The following is a 24,560-nucleotide window of genomic DNA, read 5'->3' as shown; positions in this document are numbered from 1 at the left end:
TAAATGGTTGTTTTGGCTTGTTGAGTTTATGGAGTTTACGGAGCTTTTCCATCGTCCTTTACACCTATAATTTTCAGTAACTACAAGGATATTGGGACAATTGATCAAGTAATCTTTATACAAAACCACATTGCCTTTCAGAAGTAGGAGAAGAATGACTTTGGAATAATAAGACTTTGGTTTGAATTCCTTAGTTCTCCAACCTCCCCAATTTGCTTTCTGATCTGTAAAAGGGATGATACATGCCTCTGGGGAGACTGTAAGAAGAGTAAATGAGAAACACATATAAAATGCTTAGCATAGGACCTCACTCATTGCAAGCCTCAGTAACAACAGCTGTTTTTATAGTAGGCATTCTAGGCAGCTCCAAAGCTTGTTTCAATGCTAAAGGTGAAACTAACTAATGTAATTAAGTTCTCAAATTTTTATTTAAATCTTGTTTCTGGTGTCAATGACTAGGTATAATTCTTGTTCATTCAACAGCTTATCCTTTTTTTATTATTTCATTTTTCATTAATTTATTCAGTGCCAGATATACAATAAATGTTTATTAAATACTACAGAGTGAATAATAAGTGTCTTGAGAGAAGTCAAGATTTGGGGGCCTATGCCCTCAATGATAACTCCACATGAGCACAAAATGCCCTGTCATCAGGTCCAGGTCATTGTGCTGGATGCTTAAAGTGTAAACCCAGTCATATCACCTATCTGGAGCACAGCCAAGAAGACAGAGCATTTCTTTAAGCCTTCTAATCTATACCTACTCACAGCAGATGAGGGGCTCACACGTAAAGGGGAAAATCAGGGTCATCGAACTCTATTGCTCAATTTCCCTTCTCTACCCCTCTACTGTTTCCTGCAGACTCTAGCCTTACCTCCTTGTCTGCTATTTCTTCCCTCCAACACCCCAAACAGTTAATCACCTCCACCTCTCTGGCACCATTGAACAAATTTCTATTTCTGTTCAAATCACTTGGTTTTGGAGTTAATCTGACTGTGAATTTGCCCTCCACAAGGACTGGATCTATCTGTGTCTCATTCCTTATATGTCCAACACATGGCCTGACATTTGGTAGAGCTCAGTACACATTTACTGATGGGGTTCTTCTTTTTGTTTTTGTTTTGGTACTGGGGATTGACCCACTGACCCACATTCCCAACCCCTTTTTATATTTTAGTTAGAGATAGGGTCTCCCTGAGTTCCTTACAGCCTCAAAAATTTGCTGAGGCTGAATTTGAACTCTTGATCCTCCAGATCCAGTCTCCCAAGCCTCTGGAATTACAGGCATGCACTACCATGCCCGGCCAGATAGGGTTATTGAACTACCCCTTCCCTTTAGTCGGCTCTTTAAGAAATAACCCTTCCAAAAGACCTATTTGATAGCTCAGTCTCCACTTCCTTGTCCTAGACTTTTCTCTCTTTTCCCACAATCAATCTCTCACCAAGTCCTAGGGATTCAACCTCTAAAATATTTTCTGAATCTGTCCATTTCTTAGTGCCCTATTGCCTCCACCCTACGTAGACAGAATTATCTTCCCTTTGCCTATTTCCTGGTGCAGTGTCCTACCTTGGGCTATTTACCCTCTTGCCTTAGGTATTCTGCAGGGAACTTTTATGTTATTTAAAAAATGTTAATGACATCACTAACCTGCACTTTCAATAGCTTCCCAGTGACCTAAGTGTTGAGAGCCACAACCAAGTCAAGATGGCACCTGGCATTTTGCCAGAAGGAGTGGTTGAGAAGTAAGCCATCGAGCCATTAAGATGATGATAATTAAGTTAAGCTGTGTATAATTATTAAGATAATGACTGATTGCTATAACTGGATGATGCTAAATTGAAACAAGCTGTGTATTCAGTTGTGTATATAAACCTCTGCTGTCCTGCAATAAGGCGGCTCCTGCTACCTCGGGTGCCCAATACTTTTGAGTTCCCATTGAGTTCTGGTTGAGTTCCCATGGGGTTCTGGCAATAAAGTAGTTCCTGTTTGAACCTAGAAGTGGCTCGTGACCTCCCGGTTATTTGTGCCCAGCCAGACTGCGGCACCTGAGAACATGCTCCAAATTCCCTGCCCTGGTCTATAAGACTCTACATGATATGTTTTTATTTTTTTGTTGGTTTTTGTTTTTTGGTACTGGGGATTGAACTCAGGAGCACTTGATCACTGAGCCACATCTCCATCTCTATTTTGTATTTAATTTAAAGACAGGGTCTCACCCAGTTGCTTAGTGCCTCCCTAAGTTGCTGAGGCTGGCTTTGAACTCACAATCTTCCTGCCTCAGCCTCCCAAACCACTGGGATTACAGGTATACGCCACCATGCCTGGTTTCTACAAGATCTGAAGCCTGTTTTCCCCTCCTACTTTAGTTCATGCCACTCCCTTAGTTGCCCATTCTGCTCCTGCCACTAAGGTCTTGGGAATCCTGATCAGTTAAACTCTCTTCCACTACAGGACCTTGAACCAATTGTTTCCTTTATCTGGAGCATATCTCCCTGCTTTTCCTTCTTATTCTTCAGGTCTTCAAGTTCATACCTCAAAGTCACCCATCTCACCTTGCTCTCTCTCACAATATATGATTTTTAAAAATTATCTAATTATTTAATTTTTTCATTTGCTGACTTGCTTATTTTTTGACTCCCCTGTCAGAATATAAACTGCCAGTGAGTGGGGACCAAGTGTATTCTGTTCTCCAATGTGTCCCAAGTGCCTCGTACAGATCCTAGAGCAAAAGAATGTACTATACAAACATTCACAAGTGAATATATGAGTGAGTACTCTCACTAACTTTATTTTTTATTAATTAAATTTTATTAGTTAATTTTTAACTTGCAAATAGTTTGACTTCCCAGACTGAAGACATCTTTCCCTAGACCATGTCTCCTCCTGCCCCCAAGCTCCTGCTCTATTTCTTCTGCCAAAAAAGAGTAAGTTCTGTCTAGACTTCAGCCACCTGGATCGTAAAACAGCTCTCACTGGTATCATCAGTGACCTTTATTGTTAATCCAGTGACATATGCTCCCATTCTCAGCCCACTTGACCTTTCCACAGCCACATTTCCTAAGTTTTATTCTGCACTACACTAGTCCCTTGAGCTGCTCTAGTGAAAAAGTGTATCCTTGTTCCTCCTCTTACATACTTTTGTAGAATCTTGTGCTCCAAAACCAACCACTTAGCACAGTGCAATTAATTTATATCTATCTTATTTGAGAATTCTTGAGGGTAAGAATACTGTCTGTTTTGTTACTGTGATGACCTCATAATTCCAGGCATCCAAAAGATGTGTAATATTTGCTAAAATGAATGCATGAAAATGTTTCCCTATGGGGAGTTCACAATGTGAATTAACATGCTAATGTAAATTTCTACATAAAAATCAATGTGTTTAAATCTGTTTAACCCAGGATTTCCTAAACTCAGTTGCCCTTAACTCTCTTTGCTCTCCCAGAGCCCCAGCAGAATACCACCAAGTACCCTGAGGGACTCTTAAAACACATACATCGGGGATTAGTAGGTTCTCACTATTTCTCCAAAATTTTCTTTCCTTGGCTTCTATAACTCCACTTTTCTTGTTTTTTTCCACCTTTGTGGGTTATTTCACCCCAAATCATAGCAGAATAAACAGTCATTAGGGTGCTGACAACCACCAAGCCTGGACCAAACCCAGGTTTGAGGTCCCATCTTAAAATTTTGTGTATATCAAACAAAAATTATAGGAAAGCATTGTTTTGGACTAATCTCCTACACTTCTCAACAGACCCGACTAAAAATCAAAATGGAGTCACTCAGGCTAAAGTTCTAACTTAGATTCTAACTGAATCTAAGTTGTTCCTTGACCTTCTGAGAAATCAAGAGACAGAGGTAACAGCCAGGTTTCTAATTGCATAACAATGAAATTCCTGTTTTAATCCTTACATAAAAAAGGAAACTGGTATTAATTTTCTAGTATTTTGGCCTTCTTATTCCCCCCTTGCAAGGAAAGTAACTTTAAAAATGAGCAATTGACTCTTTCTTCTGTGTTTCTGTTTTCTTCACCCCTTTGCTGTCTATAAAATCAATCTCTTCTGTTCAGCTCATTAGAACACATTCTATTTTATGCAATGAACTGTTGCCTGGTTCTAGAATCTCAAGTAAGCTAATTAAGATGTTTAAAGTAAATTGTTGTAACTTTGCCTTTTGATCTATATGTCTATTCTATCTCATTAGCCTTTATTTTGATCACATCCAATCTCCTCCTCTTCTTTTATCATGTATCCTAGTATCACAAGCCACGCCCCTCCCCAGAAACTTAGGGGTCTTATCTATGATGCCTCTCATCTAACCCCCTGAACTAAATGGATCAACTTTATTTTAGAAGTATTATTTTTTAAGAGAGAGAGAGAGAGAATTTTTTAATATTTATTTTTTAGTTTTCGGCGGACACAACGTCTTTGTTTGCATGTGGTGCTGAGGATCCAAACTGGGCCGCACGCATGCCAGGCGAGCGCGCTACAGCTTGAGCCACATCCCCAGCCCTTTAGAAGTATTATAATGTTAAAATTTAACCCCTTTGTTTATATCCACTGCCATTGTCGTCTTCTTCTTCTTCTTATTATTATTATTATTATTGTTGTTGTTGTTGTTATTATTATTATTTGGTACTGGGGATTAAATCCAGAGTTTCTTTTTCAGTGAGTTACAGCCACAGTCTTTTTTGTTTGAGACAGTTTGGCTGAGGCTGGCCTTGAATTTGCAATTCTCCTGCCTCAGCCTTCCAAGTCACTGGGATTGTAGACATGTGCCACCACACCCAGAATCATTTCTTAAAAAAGTAAGAGGACCACACAGTTAGAAGGCGGTGTTCTTCTGCATCCCCTGTAGGACTTGTGCTGTTGCATCTCAGCACATCTCTTAGTACCTGGTTTTTCAATAAGTGTGATCATCCTTTGGAATTAGTCCCAGGACCTCCCCCCAGATATCAAAATCTGGGGGCGCTCAAGTCTCTGATACAAAATGACATAGTATTTGTATATAACCTATATACATCCTCCCAAATACTTTAAGTCTAGATTACTTATAATACCCAATACAATACAAATACTAGGTATATAGGTGTTATTTTGTTTAGGGAATAATGATAAGAAAAAAGTCTGTGCAAGTGCTGTACAGATGCTATTTTTTTCTCTAATACTTTATTATTATTATTTGTTCTACTTAGTTGTACATGATCTCTAATACTTTTGGCTTAAAGCAGTTGAATTCAAAGATGCAGAATGTGCTGATAGAGAGGGCTAACTTAAATGTAGAATAAATGACTGATAGATTGCAATTGAGTAAAACAGTTTGAAAGTAGAGGGGCTTTCAGAGAAGGTGAAAGGGCAGTGGTGCACGCTTGCCAGCTAAAATGCAGGACACCCCATTAAATTAGAATTTCGTGTAAACAAAGATTTTTTTAATGTAAATATGTTTCAAATATTGAATTTGGGGGCTGAGAATATAGCTGAGTGGTACAGCCCCTGCCTAGCATGTAAAAGGCCCTGGATTCCATCCCTAGCACTGGAAAAAAAAAAAGAAAAAAAAAATTGAATTGGGACAAACTGAAAAACGATTTGTTGTTTATTTGAAATTCTAATTTATTATTGTTTTTTGCAGTATTGGGACCTCATTCCTGCTATACAGGCACTAAAGTGCTGAACTGCACCCTCAGCCCTTTTTTAAACTTTGTTTTGCAATGGGGTCCCACTATGCTGCTCATGCTGTCCTTCAACTTGTACCCTGTAAGAGCCCATGGGGCACATACCTGGCGAGACTTCTCAAAGGAAATTATGTCTAAATTGAGACCCAAAGGGTGAGTCAAAATCAGCCAGATCAATGGGAGAGGGAGAATGAGAATAAAAAAGCCCAAAGGCAGGCTGGAGTTTGGCTGACTTGAAGTGAAAGTAGCTCAGTTGGCTGGAGAATAGTTATGAAGAAATATGAGGCTGTAAACAGGGAAATGGGGGCCACATCATGAACAGTCTTGTAGGTCAGGTAAGGAGTTTGTCTTTACCTGATGGCATGGATAGTCATTAAAATAGGTGGTCAAAACACGAAGCCTGCAGGGGCAAGGCAGGTGACAGAAAGGAATGTCAGGCAAGAGAGTGGGGACTGCAAAGACTGAGAGCACATGATTTCTTGTAAAAACCATGATCCTAGGAAAGGGTTTTAGGCAATGGGGTGCCATGTTCACAGTTTTATTTTTATTTTTTAAAAAATATTTATTTATTTTTTAGTTATAGGTGGACACAATATCTTTATTTTACTTTTATGTGTTGCTGAGGATCGAACCCGGTGCCTCATGTATGATAGGCGAGCGCTCTACCTCTGAGCCACAACCCCAGCCCCCACATTCTTATTTTATAAAAGAAATGAGAACACCTAGGAATGGAGCTGAAGCAGAGGCAGGAAAATCAGAAGGTAATCCAGGTGAGAAGGGAGGGTTTGAGATAGGATCAAGTGTAGCACAAGACAGGAAGCAGACTGTAGAAATATTTAGAAGGAAGAATCGAACAGCCCTTAGGGAATAAATTTGAGGTGAGGCTGAAGAAATCAAGTTTTCCTACTACTACTGCCATGGGATTCTATAGGACACAGTGAAAGAGATGGCAAAGAGGTCAATGATAAGAAGAATCAAATGGAAGAAAATAAAAGAAGTAAAAGGATGAGGAGCCAGGCATTTTGGCACAAGCCTATAGTTCTGGTGACTCAGGAGGCTGAGGCAGAAGGATTTCAAGTTTAAGAACAACCTTGGCGGGCTGGGATGTGGCTCAAGTGGTAGCGCGTGCGGCCCGGGTTCGATCCTCAGCACCACATACAAACGAAGATGTTGTGCCCGCCGATAACTAAAAAATAAATATTAAAATTCTCTCTCTCTCTCTGCCTCTCTCTACCTCTCTCTCTCAAGAACAACCTTGGCAACTTAGAGAGGCCCAGTCTCAAAATAAAAAATTGGGCTTAGTGGTTAAGCGTCCCTGGATTCAATCCCTGGTACCAAAAAACAAAAAGAAAGAAAAGAAAAGGAAAAAAAAAAAAGATTATATGGATCAAAAGCATCAGATGTGACCCAGGACATGGAGGCAGTTAAAAGCCTGAAAGTTCACACTGGAAATCCAATAAGAGGAGGCAGGTTAAACATGGCTAAGAATAGAAGGGGGAGATAAACTCACAAATCAACTTCTCACTCATGGGGGTCAGGAAGTTATAGATACAGAGTAAAAGAAATGAGGCGTAGGAAGAGGCTAATTGAAGAGGCTAATTGAGGGGTTTTGGAGCCTAGAAATCCGGTTAGGCAGAAAAAGAAAAGAATCATAGCATACTAAATAACTCATTTGTGAAAGGCATCTCTTATTATAATGAAGTTAGAGGTCTGGGGGAGGCACTCTGGCAGTCCTCTTTGATCCAACCAGTTTCAGCCAGCCCACCTAAACAGGAACTTCTGGACTTCCGGTATCCTGTCCTTAAAGACAAGCAAGATTAGGGCAGGGTAGAAATCCCGCTAGGCTACCCAAGCAGTGTAAGACCAGGGTGTGGTAACAAGCTGAGGAGAGAAAGCCAAGAAGCAACCTGATTTTTACCAAAGAACTTTTAAATGGTTCAGGAACTGATACCTGACTCATCCTTAAATTCTTTCCTGCAATGGATTCGGGAGCCTGGAAGGTCTGAGTGAAGTTCTCCTCCAGGCCTCCTCAGATCCCCACAAGGTAAAACCTTCAGGGTTTCCAAGGAACTCCTTCCTGCTTCATGCCTTCTCCCAGCAGAACATTAGAGGTGTAGTGTCTGGAGCGGGCAAAACTGACAAGACATCCGGATACTGTCTTTGGACATTTCTCAATGCAACAGCCCAACAGGGTCAATAAAGTGCCCAAATGATAAGCAAACCTCATCCTCCTACAGAGAGAGCAAAACAGTCAAAAATCACTAGGTATCTGAGGAAGTCCTCTTAATATGAAGAAGATAGTAAAAAGAACAGAAAAAGCAAAAAAGAGTACTTAAACCAGACTACACAAAAGCCTACTTCCTGTCTTCCTCTCTCACTTCCCTTCCTCCTGACTAATTTATTCCAAAAGCCTAGAACAAGGTGGACATCTGGGTAGGGGCTATGAGAACTGAAGGATGAGAATAGCTTCTGGGGGGTAGAGGACAATTGATGTCAGTGGCAGTGAGGAGTGAAGTTCTGGGGCCTAGGCAGGATAAAGAGAAATCCACACAGGTGTTGAGCCCGAACAGAGTAAGGAGGGCAAGGGCAGGAGGTGCAGGGGCAGCAACAGCAGCCTGGAAGAGCACATGGGAGTTAAGGAGGGCACCCCCAAGCCTGGGCAGGGCAGGGGTCTTTTTAACATGAAGGAGACAGCAAGGCAAACAGTAAAAAGGATACTTAAAACAGACTACACAAAAGCCTATTTCCAGTCTTCACGGCTTCCTAATTTATTCCAAAACCCTAAAGCAAAGTGAACACCCTTGTGGGGTTTTTGGAGCCTAAGAAGGATGAGAAGACCTGGGTGCCAGACACTGAGCAGGACAAGCAGGGTATCTGTCTGAGGGAGCAGTAGCAGCCACGTGGTACAGCTTGGAGATCTTCATCTGAGGAGGGTGAGGAGTCATCCATCCTCACAGTCGATGTGGTGTGTTAGAGCCCAAGTAGGGGCTATATGTGACAGTGGCCCCCAAAGGGATTATAGGTGCCCAAACAGATGAGGTGTGTCCTAGAGTGCAGGTGTCTGCAAGGGGGTCAAATGACATGAGGCAGTCCTCAGTGAAGGCCAGGTTGAAACAGCAAAAACAGGACATTGATTATATATAGGATGGTTGATAAAATAAATGCATATATTGAGGACAATGGGAGCCAGATTTCTCACTGAACAAGAAGAAATTTACAGCTATGAAAATGAAAAGAAAAACCGTGAAGTTGGGTAGATAAATAAATACAGATGCATGTGTGCATGCATTCACATACACATATTCCTTAACTTTCTTTTTTTAAGTAAATATTTTTAGTTGTAGATGGACACAATACCTTTATTTCATTTATTTAGTTTTTTTTTTTATGTGTGCTGGGCAATCAAACCCAGTGCCTCATGTGTGCTAGGCAAGCGCTCTACCAGTGAGCCACAACCCCAACACCGTCCTAGCTTTCTTACCAAGATATCTTGGAAACAGCTGCATTCCAATAGCAATGAACACCTCTAGAGCCCAAATTTTGGTATCTAAATACCATTCTCCACCAAAAGAAACCATGGATCCTTGGGGAACGTGGTTGACTCCAGGACTGAAATTAAAAAAGTACAAGATAAACTGGGACCATCTTGTTGGGTCAAAATCTAAATCTAATAAAGAATGCTGAAGAAATGTCACAAAGATGTAGAAGGGGCTTAAAGGGGATTCCCTCAACCAAATCTGAGCATCAAAATAAATAATGATATTAAAAAATTATAATCTACTAAATTAAATAGAATGAATAGTCCATACTGATATAATCAATATAAAAATCATGATAGTTGGGCTGGGGTTGTGGCTCAGCTGTAGACCGCTTGCCTAGCACATGCGAGGCCCTGAGTTCAATCCTCAGCACCATATAAAAATAAATAAATAAAATAAAGATATTGTGTCCCTCTTCAACTAAAAAAATAAACATTTTTTTTTTAAATCAAGATAGTTTAAAATAAATAAATAAATAAAGAGAACTTTTTATAGTAGAGTGAAAATGAATAAATTTAGAAGAAATAATAAAATTGAAAAATCACCACTAGGCAACCATCATAGTAATAATCATTCAGTTAAAAAATAAATAAAAAATAAAAAGAATGAGTAAAGTCTTGATGAGAAACAGGCTATATACATAACCTTAAAGTTCTTATCCACAAAATATATACTAATTACAAAATTCACAGTGGAAAATCCTAACAGACACCACTTTAATCAAGTGGTCAAAATTAGCATTCTCAATAATAGAACAAATTGAAATCAGGATCTACCAGATAGAAGGCAACAAGAATACAAATCACTTCTGTACTGTTCCTGCTTCCTCCGGGAAAATGTATGACCTGGATTCAATCACAAGGAAACTCAAACCTAAGGACATTCTATAAGCAACTGGTCTTTAAAAAAATATTTTCCAGTCGTGAAAGACAAGGAAACCTCAAGTAACTGTCCAATTTAAAAGAAGCAGTAAATGCAATGTACTGTTTGGATTGGATCCTTTTACTGTAAAGGGCAGTACTATTAAACATCCCTACTCTGAAAACCCCAAATCCCAAATGCTCCAATATCTGAAACTTTCTAAACACCAGCAAAGACACCCCAAGTAGAAGATTTCACACCGGGCCTTATGTGATGGATTGCAGTCAAAACTCAGGCACATCCAAAATATTGTACATTAACTTCAGGGCAGCAAAGAGTTTTGCAGAAAAAGAAAAATATCATAGCATACTATGTAACTCATTTGTGAAATGCATTTACATAGTCATAATGACTTAATAATCTTAGTGAGATTATAAAACTGAAAAATTTGTTCTCAGTCTTTTTCTATACCTGGGTGATAAAATTTCACTCAATGCTGCCTCTCTGTATTAGCCAACTACAAACTAACTTGGTATTTAAGCAAACTGCAAACTAACTTACATTATATTCTTGTAACAGATAACTGGGTCTCAGGCAATCACAGACTCAACTTATCACATCATGCCCATGTAAGGCAAACACTGATTGCAGCCAATAAGGTGGTTTCTTGTATGTTACTTCCGGAATCTCTGGCTATAAATATAACTTTCACGCGTGGTAGGGTAGGGTGTTCTAAACCAACTTTAGTTTGGCATGCTGCCCAGGTGTAGAATATTTTTCTTGCTCAAGTAAACTTTGTTAAATTTAACTTATCTGAGATTTTTCTTTAACAATTTAATAACCAAAATTCTGATATAATTATATTGGGAATGGTGGATGAGACATATAAACATATGGTAGTGGTGGGATAGGTGTATGAGTGTGTGTTTGAAAGAGAGATAAATCCTCATTTTCCATAATGAGTAATCCAATAGATAATGTCTTAAACAGAAAAATCAGCAGTAGCCATATAACTATGTTCTTTAAAATATTCTGGAAAGCCAAGCATAAAATAAATACGGTGGAAAACAAGAGAATCAGTTAAAAGAGTGGAAAGTGTTGCCTGTGGAAAAGCAAGAGAGAGGAACAAAGATGTACTATTTTTGGTTGTGTGTGTGTAAGTTTGTGTGTGTGTTTAAGTTTTATAGCATAGATTTTTTAAAACAGGGGAGGGGGAGAAGCAAAACTTTAAAAAGAAAAGCCTTTACACATTGGGAGAAAAAGGTTCAAATTAAAACTGTTGAAAACTTGTTTTGAAGGATCCTTTGTTTCGGAAAAAAATTTCCCCAGGCAGTCCTGGGGCCTCTACTAGCTGAAATCATGCTGTGGGGTCCAGAGAAAGGAGACTGGCCTCAATAAATCTGTTTGGCAAGTGTTAATGAAATTTTGAATATTTAGGCTTCATGATGTGTGTGGACCCTTTCTCAGAGCATATTTTCTTTTGTTTTATATGGAATTTTAACACATTTGATTCTACATGATATAGAAAGTTCTATATAAAAAATGTGAGACAGGTGAAGATCTTTACTTATGATAAACTATATTCATTATGCGTTAAATCATTAATTTCTCAATCTATAAAACCAATAAACTGCTGGGCATGGTGACAAACGCTTGTAATCCCAGCAGCTTGGGAGGCTGAGGCAGGAGGATCGTGAGTTCAAAGCCAGCCTGAGCAATTTAGCAAGGCCCTAAGCAACTCAGCAAGACCCTGCCCTAAATAAAATATTAAAAGGTCTGGGGGCGCTGGGGATGTGGCTCAAGCGGTAGCGCGCTGGCCTGGCATGCGTGCGGCCCGGGTTCGATTCTCAGCACCACATACAAACAACCGTGTTGTGTCCGCCGAAAACTAAAAAATAAATATTGAAAAATTCTCTCTCTTTCTCTCTCTGTCTCTCTCTCTCTCTCTCTCTTAAAAAAAAAAAAAAAAAAAAAAAAAGGTCTGGGGATGTGGCTCTGTGGTTAAGCGCCCCTGGGTTCCATCTCTGATGGGAAAAAAAAAAAGAACCAAACTACATAAATGTTAATGTAAAGTTTGTATTTGTCAGAATTCTTTTGGTTACAAATGGCAGAAATCCAACTTAAACCAATTTTTGAAACTAATTTAAATGAAACAAAAATGTAAACACCAAGTCAGTGGGTGGGGAGAGCTCATGCAAGCTGCGAAGTCCAGGAGGAGTAAGCTAGTCAAATGATGTTGTCAAGCCTGTCCCTCTCCTTCTCTCAGCTGTTTTCCTCTGTGCTAGACTCTTCATGTGGCAGCAGGGTGGACTCTGGCAGCTCAGGTTTACCTGGTTTTTAGAGTATTGAGATAAGTTCGAGAAAACTGCTGTCCTGATCACTCACTCTGACAAAAAGCTCAGGGCAGATTCTAACAGATCCAGCTTGTGTCCATTCCTAAACCAGTTATTAATTAGTCACGGAGACGGAATATTCTGATTGGGCTGTGGCCAATAGATAATGGTTGCAAAGGTCAGGTTAGCACTTTATAACTTGGGATGAATGGTGCAAATGTAACAATTATCACCTGCCTATGCAGATTAGGAGTTTATGAGAGAAGGGGAAGGCAAGTCTAATATAAAGCTAATAGAGCTAAAAGCAGAGTGAATAACAGAAAAATTGACAGGAAAAACTATAAAAATCCTACATAAAAACTTTGGAAGTACAGTTTTCTGGGACATTTGTTATATAGTAAAGTGGTTCTGAAAACTTCATTGAACCATTATTATCATTATTATCTATTTTTAAAAGATTTATATATGTTAAAAAACAAAACTAGTGGGGCTGAGGATATAGCTCGGCTGGTAGAGTACTTGCCTAACATGTACAAGGCCCTGGGTTCAATCCCAAGCACCACCAAAAACATAAAAATAAAACAAGTGATTGGAGAAGTCTATCCAGAATGACTTCTCTCAAAGTCCCCAGGTGGGTGATTTAGCAGGGACTCTTCCCTACTAGGGAAGATAATGTAGGTTTATTACAAGACAGTGTTTAATGAGAACCAAGTTAGTTGTTTACACATTAAACTCTACACAATAACTATGTTTTCATTTCCGCTCTCAAAGACAGAATATTGAGTTGGGTGGGTCTAAGGTAGAGCAATCTTCATGTTTTCATGTTAAGCTTGCTTGGCCAGAACATGCTACTCTAAAAATATACTCACTCTACTCATATATAAGATGTAAACACATCCTTCTTTATACATCTGTGTTGAATCTCTTTGGTTTTCTTTTGCAGTTTCTTCCTTAGTTGGGCGTGTGTTGGAACTTGCTCTGGGCAACACAAAGGACAGGCAGGTGCTTAGCTTGTTGATTTTCATGCTGACAGAGCTTGTCCCAGAAGATGAAGTGTTTCCCCCTTTACCCATCTTCCAAACATCTCTGATGTTAGATCCTCCTGTTGCTGCAGGACTTTTCAGGAGCTTCTGTTCAGAGTCAACTCTCCTCCCTGGAGCTGTCAGGAGTGTGGCCATAGTCTATGCAGTATGTCACCACACCCTTCCCCAAGTCACGACTATACTAGGAAGAAGAGGGGAGAAGAAGAAGGAAAGAGGGCTGGGGATGTGGCTCAAGCAGTAGTGTGCTCGCCTGGCATGCGTGCGGCCCGGGTTCGATCCTCAACACCACATACAAACAGAGATGTTGTGTCCACCGAAAACTAAAAAATAAATATTAAAAATTCTCTCTCTCTCTCTCTCTCTCTCTCTCTCTCTCTCTCTCTCACTCTCTCTTTAAAAAAAAAAAAAGATAGTAGAATGAATTGAATGTAACTTTCCTGTACTCATATATGAATTCACAACCAGTGAAACTCCACATTACAAACAACCACAAGAAAGAGATTCTAGTTAGAATAAGTTATACTCCATGTATGTCTTAATATACATGCACTCTACTGTCATGTATATCTAAAAAGAACAGATTTTAAAACTCCTTTGGTATATATAAAAAATTACAATTGCCTTATGTAACTATTTGATAGGAAATGAAACAGTAATACCCAAAGTATAATTCCTAATTCCAATCAATACAGATCTATTTTAAAAAAACACACAAATCTTTACAAAAAACAATCCTAGTCATGGAGGTTCCTTTGCACAGAGAATGTACGAGTTGGGAGGCAAATATCCATACAGTCTAGAGTGGATCCAGGGGGCTGGGACTGTAGCTCAGTGGTAAAGCATTTGCGTAGTATTTGTGAGACACTGGGTTTGATCCTCCATGCCACATAAAAATAAACAAATAGAATACAGGTATGTCCATATACAATTAAAAAATATATATCTTTTTTTTTTTTTTAAAAGAGTGGATTCACACCAAAAGAAGGAGATTGGGAGGGGAAGCTGGGGGAGAAGACAGCTTTATGGGAAGATGCAAAGTGTAACTGAACTGCACCTTGTAGCAGTGACCATGAAAGAAACCAGGGGCAGAGCTAAGGGTGAAATTCAGCAGTCCCACTAGAGGAAATTAGTGTATTTGTTTATGTTTCCATGGCAACCAAAGTACCCTAGAAACAGGAAATAGACCAGGTGGAGAAATAAAGAGAAGTACAAATCCCCAAATTATGACATTCTCAACTGGACCTTAAGGTAGCAGGTTGCAGAGGTTTCTAAAAACTCATCTTTATAGAAATGACTGCTTTTTAGGTTAAATGCTTTAAATATTTTTTTTCTGCAATAAAGGTATTTTGAGACATTAGGAGCTATCTCTGGAGACAGACACATACAATGACTTCATTTCAATCCTTTTTTGTCTGTTGGTTTTGTTTTTCCTCTTTGGTACTGAGTTGGAATCCAGGGCTTTGCACATGCTAGGCAAGCACAGCACTCTACCACTGAAAGTCTACAAAATAGATAGAAGCCAAAATGGAGAATTCACCTTTCTTCATCTTTTTTCCCCTTTTGTTGGGATTTCCTTCCACTAGAAATCCTACCTAGATCAGAGAAAAGTGGTGTAGCTATATTACTGCTGATACGTTGATATCAATCCACGCTTATCGGCTCAGAATTAAACTGTAATCTCCTAGTAGGAGCTATATATTTTTTTCACTTGCCCTACACACTTTCTGTGGTCATCCACCCTTCACTTTGCTACCAGAGTCATCTTACACAAACTCTTTAATGACACTTGGGTGCCTACAGATAAGGGACCAAACTATTGTTTTGCTTTAATTTTTTTTTTTTTTTGAGATATGTTTCTCTTTGTTGCCCAGATTGGTCTCAAACTACTTGGCTTAAGGGATTCTCTCGCCTCAACCTCCCCAGCAGCTGGGACCACAGGTGCATGCCACTGCACGTGCCTGGGACCATACTATTTGGATGCATTCAGAGCCTTCCTCAGTCTCTCCTTATATTCTCATATCCTATTATATTCTTCATCCTTTTTCTCTATCTATTCTCAGTCTCAATTCAAAATCACTACTTCCATGAGGCCTTTACACATCTGTTTCTCCCAGTAAAATGAAAGCTCCATGATAGCTACTTCCTATGGAATCAATTTTTAAATCACTCTTCCATCTTTTCCCTGAACCCATCATTCATTCACCATCTCATTAATTCTTCCAACAAATGTTTATCAATTGCTTACTCTATGCCAGACAAGTATGGCTGAATAATTCTCTTATTATAATAATGAAAATAGTTAAAAAGGGAATAATAATGTGCATTAAGCATTTGTTTTATATCACTTACTATGTGTTTTCCATTTTTTTATTTGTAAAATTTTGAAATAATTATGATACACAAGAATTTAAAACAATAGTACATAGAGGTCTGCTTGCCCTTCATGCAGTGTCCCCTGATGGTTACATCTACTACAGAAATGTAGTATAACCTGAAAACCAGGAAATTGACAATGGAACAATAAACCACAGACCTACAGTTTTTGCCATTTTTTGTATACATTCACTTGTATTATGTATGCATGTGATTTGGGGCAATTTTAAACTGTGTATATATGTGTAAACCCATCACAATTATAATAAGGAAATGTACTATCTCCACAGCAAAACACACTTGTGTTCTCTTTTATATTTGTGAGCAACACACATACACACAACACCATCCGTATCCCCTCACAAACACTAACCACTTTTCAATCTCTATAGTTGTCATTTTGAACATTGGGGATTTTTTTTTTTTTTTTTTTTTTGGTGCTGGGGATCGAACCCAGGGCCGTATGCATGCAAAGCAAGCACTCTACCAACTGAGCAATATCCCCAGCTATAGTTGTCATTTTGAGAATGCCATATAAATGAAATGATACAGTGATTGACTTTTTTCACATTATACATTTAAATTCACAATCCATTTTGGATACATTTTTGTATAAGATAGGCTTACGTCAAGTTTTCCCCCACCAACTTTTGCATATGGTCGTCCAGTTTCTCCAGGACCTTTGTTGAAAGGTTACTCTTCCTTCTTTCTTTTGCCCTTTAACCAAAAGCGGGGTTTATGGGGGTTTATTCCTGTTTGTGGGGGTCTCTTCCTGTGGGGGTTTATTCCTGTTTGTGGGTTCCCCAACCTGGATGCATTAATTATTGATCTTTGTGTCTCTCACTTGTACTGTCTTGATTACCGTAGTTTTACAGTGAGTCTCAGAGTGATTTCTTCAATTTTATTTTTATTTTTCAGAATTATTTTAACCATCCCAGTTCCTTTGCTTTCCCATGTAAATTTTAGAATAAGATCATGTATACCTACAGAAAATTTTCCTGGGATCTTAAATTTTAATAATTAAAAAAAATTTTGGACTAGGGTTGTAGCTCGATGATAGGGTGCTTGCCTAGCACTGTGAGGCACTGGGTTCAATCCTCAACACCACATAAAATTAAATATATAAACTAAAGGTATTAGTCCATTTACAACTAATACACACACACACACACACACACACACACACATATATACATATATATAAAGAATCCCATTTTTTTAAAAAATATTTATTTTTTTGGTTTAGGTGGACACAATATCTTTATTTTATTTTATTTTATGTGGTGCTGAGAATCAAACCCAGTGCCTCACACATGCTAGGCGAGCACACTACCACTGAGCCACATCCCCACCCCAAGAATCCCATTTTTAAAACAAGTTTTCTCCATTCCATTTATTTGTTTTTATTAACTTTTTTTATTACTTATACTATTGTATGCCCCATAAATGATCAGGAGAACTTAATTTTCTTTAAGAGTTATGCCACTTTTGACACAGAGGTTACCAAAAATTTGTACGTATTACCTTTACAAGTGTTCTTTAAATTTCATAGTAACCCAAAGATGCTAGTAGCATCTCCAGTTTATATGTAAGGAAACTAAGGTATGGGTAAATTAAATAACTTGTCTGATGTTTATAAGTGGAAGAGCTTGGATTTGAACCAAAGCAATTTCATTCTATGACACACTCTCTCCTTCTCTGTGCTATGCTGCTTCTCTTTGAATATATTTGTTTTATTCGAGAAATTTTTATTGAGTGCCTATTATGTATCAGGAACTATTCTAGGTGCTAGGGCTATAGCAGCCATGAGTGACATAAAATAAAGAAGTAAATAAAATAAAATTCCTGCTCTCATGGAACCTCATGTTGAAAAGGGGTGAAGAACTCTGGTATGGATGTAAGAATTATTGTTTTGTTTTTGTTTATTGTTTTGGTACCAAGGATTGAACCCAGAAGTGCTTAACCACTGAGCCACATCCCTAGTCCTTCTTAAGGGTCTTGTTGAGTTGCTTATAGCCTTGATAAATTTCTGGCTTTGAATGAATTATTGTTTTGTTTAAGCATTATTTTATTATTGAGTTTACATTAGGAACAAAGAACCTCTTAGACATAAGGGTTGAGATCTTACCCAAAAGGTACTTGTTCACTGGATATAACCATTCACCTGCATTCTACCAATCTTCTGGGGATGGAAAATCCCGCGGTTAGTAGATAAGACCTGGAAAGACCCAGGGAAGTAGTGAGCTAGTCCACCAAGAAAGGGGTCAGAGCTGTCTAGACATTAGCTCTTGTGTGGTAGGAAGTAACACCACACCTGCTCCTAGCAGGTATTCAAGGGACTGAGAAAATAGGAACATATGCAAAATGCCTGGGCATTTGTGCAGTCTCTGAGAATGGACTGTAGATTATTCAAACCTAACTCATGAGCGAGTTAGTTACAGAATGATCAGGAAATCAGTTTGTTTTAATTATTTTCTAAGAAACCTTTATTGAAGTGTACTGTACATAAAGAGCACAAATCACAAGCGTACACCCAGTGAATTTTCACTCGTGTAAACAATATCAAAGAAACAGAACATTACTGGCTCCCCAAGAGTCTCTGTGCCCCCTTCAGTCATTAGCTCCAACAACAATCACCAACTTAACTTTAAACACCATCGAATTGTTTTGACTGTTTTAGAACATGAGATACCAATGGATTCATCGAGGGGATCCTCTTTTGTGTCTGGATTCCTTCACTCCACGTTTCATTGGTGAGCTCACACTTCTATTGCAAGTAGTTCTAGTTTGTTGTTCTTGTACCATGTGGTACTCCACTGGGTGAAGATGCTCTAACTAATTCTTCCTATTGCGTATGAACACTGAAGCTGTTTCCAGTGTTTGGCTTTAACAAACAGTGCTGTTATTAACATTCTAACACATACAGAAAAAAGCACATTAGACATACTTCTTCTGAAATTGCTAGTTCCTAAGGGGTATGCATGATTTGATCTGTCTTAGTAGATACTGTCAAATAATTTTCCAAAGTCATAGCATTGTTTCAGAGTGCTTTCAAAAATGTTCTCTTGTTCTCTCTTTTATTTGGTAAATATTTTTTGGGGGAATTCTAATCTGCTTCATCTAACAGCAGCAGTTTTTAAATCTCTGCTTGGGCCAGAGAGGAACTGCAAAGATGGGAAACCTGAGGGAGGCAGAAACGGTGGCAGCTTCAGGATGTTCTTCCTCTCTGGATGCTGGTGGTTCTAATTCTGTTGTAATAAAGCACAATGTTCCCTTACATCATTGAATTGAAGTGTTTTCCAGTGAATGAGTCCAATTTGTCTCATCATTTCGTATATGGAAAGGAACATTGTATTTTTTAAAAAATATTTTTAGTTGTAGATGGACACAATACCTTTTGTTTTATTTATTTTTATGTGGGGTTGAGGACTGAACCCAGTGCCTCACATGTGCTAGGCAAGTGCTCTGCTACTGAGCTACAACCCCATCATAGCCTGAGACATAATAGATTTTCAGAAAATATTTGGGCAAGTGAATGAATAAATAAATAATGTTTCCAAAAGTTAGCAACTATGTATCAGAGACTGGTGTAGCATTGTTTGTTCATTATACAGGTATTAATCTTATGTCTCAAATTCAATGATCTGAACCCTTTTCTTGAATCTACCCCAATACCACGGGGTTGTATCTGAACTCTCTTGGGTGTATGCATGTGAGATCAGTCAGCTAGGGAAATCCACTCCCACAGAGGGTCATTCTGGCACCCCCCACTCATAAAAATCATGGTCAAAAATCAGAGGTGCACAAAGAGAAGATATGACAGATACGTCCATACAGTCAGAATGATGCAGTTGAGCCTATAACCGTTCAGTATGAGCACATGGCTCATTTACATACAGTATCACATTTAATCTTCTCAAAAGCCCTGTGGGACATGTTATTATGATTTTCATTTTATAGATAAGGCAGTTCAGAGAAGTGAAGTGAGTTTTCCAAGGTCACAACCGGTAATTAAACTTAGGTCTAAATTGGGGTCTGTCTAAATTAAGAGTTGGAGATTTTGATAATTACATGTGCATAAATAATTTAAAAGTTAAATTTTCCTTGGCTCTCAAGTGCACATAGTGCTTCTGCATTTCATTTCAAATAAGTTAAATACATTCAGAGCCTACTATGTACTAATGACATTTGCGTAACTTAAGCTAACATTAAAATGAGTTCACTTGTTTTAAATATTCCTTCAGCTTCCCTGGTTAGGAGGCAGCTGGAGCCTGAATGAAATTTTTTTCTGATGATGATAGGAGAGGTGGACAGGAACTTGAGTGAGTAGGTCTTGGTCAGGGTTAGGAAAGGTTTTCCAGAAGGTGAGATGAGCAAGAGTAGTAGAAAGAAAGGAAAATGACTTGAAAGGAAAAAGACAGGAAAAGTACTTTGAGAGGGAACCATGGGAATTCTGTCAGCACCTTCTGTGATTTGTTTAACAAGAAATATCCAGTTCTTAACAGCCAAGGAAAGCAGAATAAACCCGAGGCACGTTGGCAGATCCTGGCATCGCTGGGCTACTGAGTGCGTAAACACTCCAGGGTACAGTCGACGGGGCTGGCCACTCAGGCACAGTGCTGAGTGGCAATGAAGCAGTCTGCTGTGACCCTAGGCTGGGAGCTGGGAGAGGCTGAGCACAGCGCTGCAGTGAGAGGCGGAGCACTGCTGAGACGCTGTCCCACTGTCCCACAGTCCTGTTGCAGGCAGAGGACGGAAGGAGTCCTGGGGAAGAGGACAGAGAGAGAGAATGATTGTGTCACTGTTACAGGCTCTAACCCAGAAGCAAAATTCTGCTTCCTGGCCCTGCTGCCAGCATAGATAGTGCTTGGAACCGTCCCGTTGCCCGGACAGTTTCAATTCTTTGTCACGTACAGCTCATGCCCTGGTGTTTGGTTTTCTTCTGCCCCTCAGTTTCAGATGGCCCACTATGGTCCCTGCTCATGATTCAGACTGAAATAGCGACCTGTTTTGCATGCCTGTTCAGGCGGCATTTCAGTTCTTGTTTCTGTGAAAAGGATCTGTTAGGGAAGCAGTATGAAATGTCAGGTTCCGGTCTGGTATTCCCCGCCTTACCTACAATTTGTAGCTTGACCTCTGTGGGATTCCCAGTCATGCCCAGCACCCCGGCATGCTAAGAAGCCTGTCTGATTCAAAAGTTGCTAGAAGATGTGATGACATCACAGTCCTGTGAGATCATACTTTTCAACTTTGTCATTTTATATGGTCCGATTAGAATCCAAATTAGTTAGTCCATCCTATTCTCATTTAGGACATGCCTACTAAAGACACAGAGTTATTATCAAAGAATTATCCACTTTCTCCTGAAAAATAACTGAAGAAGCATGTATAGATGTTTAAAATGATTTGTTCCAGAGATTCACCTTTCTGAAAGATAGATAGTCCTTGTTAATATCTAACTCATATCTGTCTTAAGACATTTTAAATTTAGTCTTTCTTTTCCTGTCTTGGACATATATAGATCATGGTTTCTCATTTATGTGATCCCTCATTTTCTTGAAGTATTTTCCAAATATAAGACCAGTTAGTTTTTTTTGTTTTGTTTTGTTTTTTGGGGTTTTTTTTTGGGGGGGGGAGGGCAGTACTAGATTGAGCCCAGGGCCTCACACTTGCTAAACAAGCACTCTATCACAGAAATACACTCCCAGCCCACCCTTTCTTTCTCTTTCTTTTGAACCAGGAACTGAACCCAAGGAGCTTAATTACTGAGCCACATTCCCAGCCCATTTTTTATTTTGAGACAGGGACTCACTAAGTTACCTAGGGCCTTGCTAAGTGGCTGAGGCTGGCTTTGAACTTATGATCCTCCTACTTCAGCCTCCTGAGCCACTGGTATTACAAGTATGCACTACTGTGCCCAGTTTCCAGCCCTTTTTAAGAAAGTTTTGTTTTGAGACAGGGACCCACTAAGCTGCTCAGGTTGGCTTTGAATACTCAAGCTTTCAGCCCCAACCTCCTGAGTAGCTGTGATTACAGGCACACACTGAGCCCAGCTTATCACTTAGATCTTTATCATCATCTTGAGGATTTCAAGGTTCTATATAAGACATGGGGAACTTGATTTTTTTTTTTTTTTAAAGAGAGAGTGAGAGAGGAGAGAGAGAGAGAGAGAGAATTTTTTAATATTTATTTTTTAGTTATCGGCGGACACAACATCTTTCTTTGTACGTGGTGCTGAGAATCGAACCCGGGCCGCACGCATGCCAGGCGAGCGCGCTACCACTTGAGCCACATCCCCAGCCCCGGGAACTTGATTTTTAAGTATGGCAATTCTTAAGATTATAGTGCTGTATCTACTGAGAACTGTGTTTTTCAACTTTTCTGGCTATTACAGCAGGTCAGAGAGGGCTACTATTCCTTTCAGAAGTGGATGGCTTTACCCTTGATCTCACTTATTCATCCCTCCCTTATCTGAAGAAAAGCCCCTCTCCAGTTATCTATATATTCTTTATTGTCCACTTTATTCATAAAGCCTCTTCCCATATGTTCCGAGAAAATAGCCACATGAGCTGGGTTGGGGAGGGATAGGAGAGCTAGGATGTGGAGCAGTCAGTCAGAATCCATCAAGGACTCACCTAAAGAAAAAAATAAATGAACTTGAACAGTTCACAAAAGAGGAAATATATCAGGCTAAAAGACACGTGGGAAAATGTTCAACTTCACTAATAACAAAAGAAATGCAAATATAAAAAACCCAGGTACCATATTCACCTACAAAACTTGCAAAAGTTAAAAAAAGAAAAAAAAAAAAACAGTGATGATAAGCATGCAGTGCGGTGGCTGTCCCTGTGCCTGATGGTGGTGATACTAATCAATATGGATTTTAGGGAACTGATCAGATGATACATATCAATTCTATTCCTGTTAAATTGTCCTAAGAACATTGTGCAAAATAGGTATAAAGTTTAGTCACAATGATGTGGTGTTTTTATAAGATTGAGAAAGATGGGAACAACTTATATATGAAAAAATGCTCTTATTTAAGTAAAAGTATTATCTAAATATGGAACAATATGAGTATTATTTAATATTCTGGTTAAATCAGTTACAAAGTAGTCCCAAAGTAGAACACTAATGTGACCATGGAAAGATGTTTTATAGTTATAGTACCATGGGAAAATGCTTTTATTTCAATGTTAAGTAAGAAGAGCAAAATATAAAAATGTATATATATATATATATATATATATATATATAAATAATCTCAGATATGTTAAAAAATAGAAAATAGAAGAAAGGAATAAAATACTGTTTACTAATTTATTAAGAATGAATGATGAAGCAGGGCATGGTGGCATACACATGTAATCACAGCGATTTAGGAGGCTGAGGCAGGAGGATTGAATGTTCAAAGCCAGCCTTAGTTTTTTTTTTTTTTTTTAAGGGTTGGGGATGTGGCTCATTGGTAGAACCCCCCTGTGTTGAAGCTCCAGTACTATAAAAAAAGAGTGAGTGGTTGTCTTGTAATATGGAAATAACTTTTTTCTTCTCTTTCCCCCCTGTTTTTCTATAATGATATTATGTTTATAATAAAATTTTTATTAAAAAATAATAAGTGTTTCGGGCTGGGGATGTGGCTCAAGTGGTAGCGTGCTCGCTTGGCATGTGTGTGGCCTGGGTTCGATCCTCAGCACCACATACAAGCGAAGATGTTGTGTCCGCCGAAAACTAAAAAATAAATATTAAAATTCTCTCTCCCTCTCTCTCTCTTTCAAAAAAAAATTCTCTCTTCTCTCTCTCTCTTTAAAAATAATAATAATAAGTGGCTACAGTAATGAAGACTGTGATACTGGCATAAGAATGGATATATAGATCAATGGAACTATCAGAGAATCCAGAAATAAACTATTATCTTTAAGGTCAATTGACTTTCAACAAGGGTTTTAAGACAATTCAATGTGGAAAGAAGAGTCTTTTGAATAAATAAAGCTAGGACAAGTAAAAAATCCACAAGCAAAAGAATGAAGTTGACCCCTTCCTTATACTATATACAAAAATTAACTAAACTGAATTATAGCACTAAATGTAAAAGATTAAATTATAAATTCTTTTTTTGTTGCTGTTTTTGGTACTGGGGATTGAACCCAGGGACACTTTACCACTGAGCTACATCCCCAGTATTTTTTACTTTTTATTTTGAGATAGGATCTTACTAAGTTGCTGAGGCTTGCCTGGAACTTAAGATCCTTGTGCCTCAGTGTCCCAAGTTGCTGGGATTGCAGGTGTGCACTGTGGCTAAAACCATAAACTTCTTAGAATAGAGCATAGGAATAAATCTTTATGATTTATGTCAGGGAAAGCCTTCTTAGATATGACATCAAAAGCACAAACAGAGCTGGGGATGTGGCTCAAGTGGTAGCACGCTCGCCTGGCATGCGTGCGGCCCGGGTTCGATTCTCAGCACCACATACAAACAAAGATGTTGTGTCCGCCTATAACTAAAAAATAAATATTAAAAAATTCTCTCTCTCTCTCTCTCTCTCTCTCTCTCTCTCCTCTCACTCTCTCTTAAAAAAAAAAAAAGCACAAACAACAAAATAAAAAGGAATAAATTGAACTTCATCAGAATTACATACTTTTGTTCTTCTAAAGACATGTCAAAAAAAGTGAAAAACAACCTAAGGAATGTGGAAAATATTTGCTAATCATATATATAATAAAGAGCTTACATCCAGAAT

Source organism: Callospermophilus lateralis, chromosome 2 (genome assembly GCF_048772815.1).
Source record: "Callospermophilus lateralis isolate mCalLat2 chromosome 2, mCalLat2.hap1, whole genome shotgun sequence".
NCBI classification, from domain to species: domain Eukaryota; kingdom Metazoa; phylum Chordata; class Mammalia; order Rodentia; family Sciuridae; genus Callospermophilus; species Callospermophilus lateralis.
The sequence above is the reverse complement of the archived record's forward strand: the minus strand, read 5'-3'. Positions refer to the sequence as shown.